Raw genomic sequence first — 9,723 nt, 5'->3', positions numbered from 1 at the left:
ACGCTCTAGTAATTGTGGATGTGTTCTCAAAATGGCCAGAAATCTATCCAGTAAAAAGAGCAGATGCAATCTCAGTAGCAAAATGTTTATGCAACCATTTTATTCCTACTCTGATAAAATCAGACAAAGGCCTGAGTGTTTGGGCCTGGTGAAGATGTGGATGCGACTAACCCAGGGTTCGCAAAAGCTCACACCCTTTGAAATTGTTCACGGGAGGCAATTTCCGCTTCCTCTCACTAGTGAGCCTATTAATAAGTCTATAAGAGAAACCACCCTAGCAGAGTGGATGACTAAATTATTTGAGAATAAAGAGATTGTCTTAAACAATAAACTGCCGAGTAATATCTCTCCAGTATCTTGCAGGTTGCAACCAGGTGATTGGATCCTGATTAAAGTGCTCCAGAGGAAAAATTGGAGTTCACCAAGGTGGGAAGGCCCAAAATAGCAGAAAGACCATCTTGGATCCACCAAAGCCACTGCAAAAAAGTGAGTGACAACACAAGCATAGACGCCGGTTCCCCCGACTCCTAGGTGTTCCCTGGTGGAGGAAAGGGCTGTTTGGGTATATCCCGCCCTTTTGTCTTCTCGCCAGTGGTCTACTCACCTGGAGCCCGGGTGTGCCTGGTCATCATGAAGAACCTTGTCCTCATAATGACTGGCATTGCGCTCCTAGAGAGCCTACTGATACTCACCTGGAAAGACGAGGACCCACAGCACCACCTGCAGATAAAAATGGTCATATAACAACTTACACCTAAAGGATATGGATAAAGAGCACAACCACCCCTGGCTGAACAATGCCTGGTACCGGTACGTCTACAACCGAGTACATACAGAAGACAACCACACTGGCTGCTACGTCTATTCTCACCTCCCAACAACAGCAATGCAAGCCACCCTATATGGAAAATCACCCAGCCTTTCCGAAGCCCTATGTATATTCTACAAGGCCACCAGTGGAACATGTTCCCCCGAAGACATCTTCGCCTTCAAGTTGGAGTTAAAAAGACAAGTCACAAAAATCGACCTGCGACGATGTAATGGAACACTGATCAACTATAAACCTAATGAGCTACTCTTCTGTACACCAGAGATCTCAGACTGGAACTACAGCTGTGATGACCGATACTGAGTACACCTGAATGCGACCAATGACAAGGGAAAATCTTTCAACGTCAGGAGGGAACCAGGAATACAACATCCAATGTGTTTCACCTTCGCATACGGCAACAGAAAGCTGGGGATGAACCAAAACTGCTCCCAGACTTTCCGGATGCCGCAGGACAGAAAGGCACGGATAAGCTTCCTGAATGGCACATATTGGGTGCAGGGTACAGCTTGGGCATGTGGCTCAAAGACATACTTCACCATCCCACCCAACAGCACCGGACTCTGCGCCCCAATTTTAGTGTCAGACCACACATTCAGAATATTCCATCAGGACCGACCAAGACGCAAGAGGAGCACTGATGACGTGCAACCTCATGATCCAATCTGGGGCAGTGATGTGCCAGCGGAGTTCAAGTTGTGGACCACCGGACAGAAAGTCCTGCACTCACTTTTCCCATGGATCGGGAATGGAAAAAACATGCTGAGAATCGAAACTCTTGACTACAGATTTGGACTTTTCCTGAACAGCTCAACATGGATAAACAAGGCTCAGAATGAGGAAATCGACGCGATCAGAATAGTGGTCATGCAACACAGAGTCGCCCTGGACATGATTCTCGCTGAGAGAGGGGGCCTCTGTGTCTTATTCAACATCACTTGCTGCACCTATATTCCAGATAACGTGCATTCCTTGACCATGACCACCGCCCTGGAGAAGTTACGACAACTGAGTAATGCACAGCAACAAGACTATGTCATGAACACAGAGGACTGGCTGACCTGGCTGCTGAGCGGCAGCTGGAAGACCCTCATGATCAAAGGACTTGTCTTGATAGGAGTTTTTCTTTTATTGCTTTGCATGTTCTCTACATGCATTCTACCCTGTATCAGATCAATGATTGACAAAATGGTACAGGCCACAGTGATCACCTATGTTGGACTGCCACAAGAAGATTTAGTATAGGAACACACACACTCACACATACTGAATGATGCTACAATTGAAAGTGTTGAAAGCAAGTGATTGTTGGCTGATAATAAAGTATGATTGAAGTGGTGAAATACGGTAACAACAGGAGGGAATGTCAGGGAGTTTTTATTGTTTTATTTGCTTATGCTTCAAAAGTTATGTTATACATATTTCACCAGACACAGTTTTCTGTTAAAACAGGAAGCTGACCCTGTGACACTGACAAGAGACCAGCACAGAAATACATATCCGCAGAAGTTGACTTGCATTATATTATTCTTAGAAATTGACCTGCAACACACATACTCTGTGACACACACACACACACACAGCTTGCATGCAGACAGACATCAGGACCTGCGTGACAGGAAATGTGATTATATTTGCATATTGACGATGTAACCTATAAAAATAAACGAATACTGCAGTTCGGTGTGATTTGCTCTGAGCTTTTCACCCGTGCAGCACGTTAACCTACACAAGTGTCTCATTGTTGTTTATTCACCTGACTGTTTGTTAACTGTAAATCTCTGACAATGCCCAAGCACCAATGCTCTCTAATGCAAGCCTCTGAACTGTATGTTGATAAGTACATGAAGCGTACCTCTACCTCTACAGCTGAAAACAGTTTGTATCCGCACTCTGAGGGTCTGCTGAATTGTTTTTAATACGGCACTTTTTACGAACTGCAGATGATGAAATCCTCTTTATTGGAGAAAGTGTCCCTAAGCTACTGTTGCTCATACTTACTGAGTTCCCTTGCTACTACCTTACTATGTCAGTAAACTTTTTGAAAAGGAAGCTGTTGTAGATTTAAAGAAACTTCTTAATTGAAGCAAAGGCAAAAAAATTTGAATGAATTTTATGTGACTGTTCATATTAAAGCCAACAACAAGTGAAAATCCAAAACAGACTCCAATCCTTTGTATTACAGTTTTTTTTTAAATTTATTTTATTTTTATAGCCGCTAGGACACATTTCTCAATACTTAGGTCACTTTTGCAAAACTCTTCTCCTCACTGACCTTCAGCTTGGCAAAGCAGTTCATTTCACCTTCAAAATGCACTACAACTACCAAAACACTTCATTCAGGTCTCAAATAAACTCATTCTTCCAGAACACTAGCAAAGGTTGACAGCCGACAAACACACTTTGTCACCCACAAAACAATGACCTAAAAAACACTAACAACATGTAGCATTACACAGTGTTTTCTTGTGTAAAACAAGGACACATCTCTGTTTATAATTTCAATATATGTTACTGGAATGAATCAGACATCATGCAGAATTCGTTAATATTTGTTTATGTATTTTTATTTTTCTGCACTAAGTAATCCCAAAGTACAAGAATTTGTATACACACCATCCACTGATACACATACAATAGTAATGCTATTCTACTCTGTCTTCTCTATTTGGCCACAGGTTCTCATCCACATCACATCTTATGTCATCTAGGGCAATACACCTAGGAAAGAATCTTCTGGCATGCCTGATCCATCCCTGGCAATCTTCTGCTGATATCTCCAGGCATCCAGCATCCATTGCATCCAGGAGGGACATCTGATCATGTGGATGATGGTCGTAAACCTTCCACCGCCATGAGGAAAAGAATTCCTCTATGGGGTTGAGGAATGGAGAGTAAGGTGGGAGGAAAAGAGACTCCATTCTGGGATGGGCTGCAAACCACTCGGTGACTGCACGGGAGTGATGAAATGCCACATTGTCCCATACAATTATAAATGTTGGCTGATTCCTTCTCTCCGCATCCCTTTCCTCACCTAGCACAACCCTTCCATAGAGGTCATGCAGGAACGCAAGGAGCCGTTCCGTGTTGTATGGCCCAATCAGTGGTCTGTGTAGCAGCAGTCCATCAGTGGATGTTGCTGCGCACATTGTGATGTTGGCACCCCTCTGGCCCGGGACATTCACTGTGGCTCTCTTCCCAATCACATTCCTCCCTCGTCGCCGTGCTTTGGCCAAGTTGAAACCTGCCTCATCCTCAAAGATGAAAATGTGGTGTGTTTGCCTGCCTTCAATCTCCATGACTCTCTAACATAAATCCACAAGGCAACATAAGCTGTTACAGTAGTAAATTTGTAAAAATTGTCTTTGTGTGTTTGGTTTTGTTCAAAAACAGATCTGTATTTTATTGTGATCTTACCTGGACATACTGGTTCCTGAGTTGCTTGACATGTTCAGAGTTCCTCTCAAAAGGCACAGTGTGCAACTGTTTCATCCTGACCTGATGTTTTTCAGGACTCTAGAAATTGTTGTTACGCTTACACTGTGAATATTTGCGAAAGTAACGTTGTCTGCCAAGACTCTGTGTCTAATTTCAGTGAGTTTTATCCCATTGTTTCTGATGACCATATCAACAATGGCAGTTTCCTGCACATCAGTGAACATCCGTCCTCTCCCTCCTGTGTGAGGTAACCGTTGAGTCCTAAGCAGAAATGCAACAACAATTACACAAAAACTTATTTACTTCTGAAATGTGCAAATGCCCTTGCAGAATACAAGTTACCTGTTGGTTTGCCGAAAAACTCTAACAATAGATGCCACTGTAGAGCGTTGCAGATTTGGCTGCACTCTCTGACCAGCCTCTCTCATTGAGTGACCATGATTTACTACATGATCAATTACAGTAGCTCTGATCTCATCTGAGACTACAGCTCTTGATCTTCCTCTTATTCTTCTTCCACCACGCATACGTATTCCTCGCCCCCTCCCAGCCACTCTTCTTCATCTTTCAGCCACTTCTCCATTTCTGGCTGAGTCCATGTTCACATCACAAAACAAACCTATTCAGCAGTTGTCTCCTTTTGTAATGAAATTGAAGGAGTAACACCTGTGTAGATGTTCATCTACAATGAGAATCAGCTGTGGCTGGTTAAACTGCATTTTTAGATTTACAGTTTTTCTGAATGCTTAAACCCTAACTGTGATTCCTGTAGCACAATCTCTAAAACTATTCAGACTTATAGCAAAACCACTCACTGAGTTTGCAAAACTAAAAGCACAAGTATAGGATTATTTGCAATCGCCATAATGACTATATGGGTTACTTGGTCTGCAGTGAACATGCTTCCTCTGCCCCCAGCATCTGGTCATCTAGCAATTCTGTAAAGTAACAATTTCAGTATTTTTACATCAATGGTATTGGTGTGTTTCTCATTGGCATATGGCAGTGCTACAAATCTTTGTGCGAAGTGACTGTACTAACCGATTCTCATTTCAAGATGTCCTTATGATACTTGCTACAGTGTAGCGGCTCGAGTTAGGCTGGACCCGTTGGCCAGCTACCTTCAGGGTCATTCCACGGTTGATTACATGGTCCACTATTGTAGCTCTGATGTCATCAGTAATTCTATTTCTTACTCTTCTTACCCTTCCTATCCCCCCTCCTCATCCTCCTCTCCCCCCTCCTCATCCTCCTCTCCCCCCTCCTTGTCCTCCTCTTGGTCCTCCTTGTCCTTGTCGTCCTCTTCATCCTACTTCTTCACCTCCACGTCCTCCTCCTCGGCCTCCTCTACTTCTCACTCTTTCTGCTCCCTCCATTGTACTCCGCACACACAGCTTACCTGTATTATAGTGCTTAGGCTGATTGCAAAGTGAACTAATTATCTAAAAAAGTTTTCACATGTGAAAGTGTGCCAGACAGTTGGCAAATTAGTGTTAATGATAGCCATACATGTGTATACTTTTGCTAGGAGTGTGTTGGAAATTTGGTAATTGAGTGTTGTGCAGTGAATTGTGCCTACAGTTTTGCAAAGTGTGTGTTACAAAATTGCAAACTGAGTGCAAAGCAGTTTTTGTGCTTTTAGTTTTGCAAACTCAGTGAGTGGTTTTGCTATAAGTCTGAATAGTTTTAGAGATTGTGCTACAGGAATCACAGTTAGGGTTTAAGCAATCAGAAAAAACTGTAATCACCCCTGCTGAGATTTGTACAGGTCATATGCTCGATTCACATCCTGCTTTTGTTGTGCAAAGCATCCATTGTCTTTGAGGCCTGGCACATTTGCTTTTGCACACACATACAAGCGCTGCAAATCTGTGTTTATTTGACAGTGTAAGACAAAAGCAGCAAAAATAAAAACTGTACCAAGAGTACAGTCTTAAACGCTCACTATACAAACAATCTGGAGACATAAATATGGACACGTGTATTGAAAAATATTGATATATATATCTTAGGGCTGCCACGATTAGTCAACTAGTCTCGATTACGTCAACAATCAAAATCGTCAACGACTAATTTAATAGACGACACGTCGTTTGAAGCTGTGTGTGTTTGTATATATGTGTATGTATATATATGTATATGTATGTGTATATGTATATATATGTGTATATATATATGTATGTATAAAAGAAAAAACACCCAGCACGCCCCTGCGGGCGGTTTATCCTTCAAGCTCAGGTCCTCTACCAGAGGCCTGGGAGCTTGAGGGTCCTGCGCAGTATCTTAGCTGTTCCCAGGACTGCGCTCTTCTGGACAGAGATCTCCGATGTTATTCCCGGGATCTGCTGGAGCCACTCGCCTAGCTTGGGAGTCACCGCACCTAATGCTCCGATTACCACGGGGACCACCGTTACCTTCACCCTCCACATCCTCTCGAGCTCTTCTCTGAGCCCTTGGTATTTCTCCAGCTTCTCGTGTTCCTTCTTCCTGATATTGCTGTCATTGGGAACCGCTACATCGATCACTACGGCCGTCTTCTTCTGTTTGTCTACCATCACTATGTCCGGTTGGTTAGCCACCACCATTTTGTCCGTCTGTATCTGGAAGTCCCACAGGATCTTAGCTCGGTCATTCTCCACCACCCTTGGGGGCGTCTCCCATTTTGACCTCGGGACTTCCAGGTTATACTCGGCACAGATGTTCCTGTACACTATGCCGGCCACTTGGTTATGGCGTTCCATGTATGCCTTGCCTGCTAGCATCTTGCACCCTGCTGTTATGTGCTGGATTGTCTCTGGGGCATCTTTACACAGCCTGCACCTGGGGTCTTGCCTGGTGTGATAGACCCCAGCCTCTATGGATCTTGTACTCAGAGCTTGTTCTTGTGCTGCCATGATTAGTGCCTCTGTGCTGTCTTTCAGTCCAGCTTTGTCCAGCCACTGGTAGGATTTCTGGATATCAGCCACCTCCTCTATCTGCCGGTGGTACATACCGTGCAGGGGCCTGTCCTTCCATGATGGTTCCTCGTCTCCCTCCTCTTTCTTGGGTTTCTGCTGCCTGAGGTATTCACTGAGCACTCGGTCAGTTGGGGCCATCTTCCCAATGTATTCTTGGATGTTCGTTGTCTCATCCTGGACTGTGGTGCTGACACTCACCAGTCCCCGGCCCCCTTCCTTCCGCTTAGCGTACAGCCTCAGGGTGCTGGACTTGGGGTGAAACCCTCCATGCATGGTAAGGAGCTTTCTTGTCTTTATGTCAGTGGCTTCTATCTCCTCCTTTGGCCAGCCTATTACCCCAGCAGGGTACCTGATCACGGGCAGGGCGTACGTGTTGATGGCCCGGATCTTGTTCTTACCATTCAGCTGACTCCTCAGGACTTGCCTGACCCTCTGCAGGTACTTGGTGGTTGCAGCTTTTCTAGCGGCCTCTTCATGGTTCCCATTCGCCTGCGGGATCCCCAGGTACTTGTAACTGTCCTCTATGTCTGCAATGTTGCCTTCTGGTAGTTCAATCCCCTCAGTTCTGACTACCTTCCCTCTCTTTGTTACCATCCGACTACACTTCCCCAGTCCGAACGACATTCCAATGTCATTTCTGTATAGCCTGGTAGTGTGGATCAGTGAATCGATGTCTCGTTCACTCTTGGCATACAGCTTGATGTCATCCATGTACAGGAGGTGGCTGACAACTGCTCCGTTCCGTAGTCGGTATCCGTAGCCAGTCTTGTTAATGATCTCACTGAGGGGGTTCAGGCCTATGCAGAACAGCAGTGGGGACAGAGCATCTCCTTGGTAGATCCCGCACTTGATGGTGACTTGTGCTATGGGCTTGGAGTTGGCCTCTAGTGTTGTACGCCACATCCCCATTGAGTTCCTGATGAAGGCTCTTAGGGTCCCATTGATCTTGTACAATTCTAGGCATTCCAGTATCCAGCTGTGGGGCATTGAGTCATAGGCCTTCTTGCTCTCTGGTCTTCCTAAGAAGAATATTTCAACTTTACAACTCGGCAGCTCGCGTGCTGACGAAGACCAGAGGGCGGGCCCACATTACACCGGTTTTAGAATCGCTGCATTGGCTCCCCGTGTGTTTCAGGATCGATTTTAAAGTTCTTTTATTGGTTTTTAAATGTCTTAATGGTCTTGGGCCTTCTTATCTCTCAGATCTGCTTTTACCATATGAACCCTCGCGGACCCTGAGGTCCTCTGGTATTGGCCTTTTGATTGTCCCTAAAGTCAGGACACATATTCACGGAGAGGCAGCTTTTCAGTGGTATGGTCCTCGTCTGTGGAACAGCCTGCCGGAGGAGCTCAGGGCCGCAGAGAACGTACATGTTTTTAAGAACAGGCTCAAGACCCACCTTTTTAATTTAGCTTTTACTTAGCGTTTATTTATTTTATGCTTATTTATTCTATCCTGTTATTTTATTATTAATTTAGGCTTTACCTAATATTTATTGATTTTATTCTTATTCATTTTTTAATCTTCTTACTCTATTTATATGTATATTTATATTGTATCCCGTTCTTATTTATTTTATCATTTTACCCTGTATATAGCCTATTGTGGCATATCTCCAGTGTTTCCTCGGAGGGGGCTCTCTGCACCGGGGCTGTGATCGACCGTGGCTGCTGGGTCTCTGGGGGTCCTCTCAGCCTGGCTGGGGGGCTCCTTTGCCTCCCTCCTGCTGTGTGCCCAGCCTGGAGGCTGCGGTCTGTGACCGGCTCCCGGTGCAGACGGCTCCCTGTTATAGTGTTTCCTCACTTGGCTCATGTGAACCCAGCCCAATTTTTACTCTTTAAGTGTGTGTGTGTGTGTGTGTGTGTGTGTGTGTGTGTGTGTGGGTGGGTGGGTGGGTGGGTGGGTGGGGGAGATATGTGTGTATTCACATCATTTATGTTAATGAGAGTGTGGGGAGTGAGTTGGAGGGTGGGGTGGGCTGCTTTTAACTATGTAAAGCACTTTGTGCTACATTTTTTGTATGAAAAGTGCTTTATAAATAAAGATTGATTGATTGATTGATTGTAATCAATCCAGGCAGTGCACAGGTTGGTCAGTCTGGTCTTGCAGTCTCGGCTGATTGTTCTGTCTACCAGTAGCTGGTGTTTTGCGCCTCTGGTATTCTTGCCAATTCCTTTCTGTGTCCCACTCATGTATTGACCCATGTGCCTGTTCACCTTAGCCGATATAATGCCTGACAGGAGCTTCCATGTAGTACTGAGGCAGGTTATTGGTCGGTAGTTGGAGGGGACCAGTCCCTTCTTGGGGTCCTTGGGGATCAGGACCGTCCGACCTTCGGTTAGCCATTCCGAGTGTCTCTCGTTAACTAGCAGCTGGTTCATTTGTGCTGCCAGACGCTCTTGGAGTGCAGTCAGCTTCTTCAGCCAGTAGGCGTGAACCATGTCGGGCCCTGGTGCTGTCCAACTCTTCATACTGGGGACCCTTTCTTGGATATCTGC

The 9,723-nt window shown here is 45.1% G+C and overlaps 1 pseudogene; it reads left to right on the top strand.

Moving 5' to 3' along the window:
• Positions 1–630: 630 nt before the first annotated feature.
• LOC146624988 (uncharacterized) lies at positions 631–3,945 on the top strand (annotated as a pseudogene).
• The last annotated feature ends 5,778 nt before the right edge of the window (positions 3,946–9,723 follow it).

This window comes from Diplotaxodon limnothrissa, linkage group LG9, assembly GCF_057381915.1.
Source record: "Diplotaxodon limnothrissa isolate DT_005_m linkage group LG9, D_limnothrissa_male_GT1.1, whole genome shotgun sequence".
NCBI classification, from domain to species: domain Eukaryota; kingdom Metazoa; phylum Chordata; class Actinopteri; order Cichliformes; family Cichlidae; genus Diplotaxodon; species Diplotaxodon limnothrissa.
The sequence above is the reverse complement of the archived record's forward strand: the minus strand, read 5'-3'. Positions and strand labels throughout refer to the sequence as shown.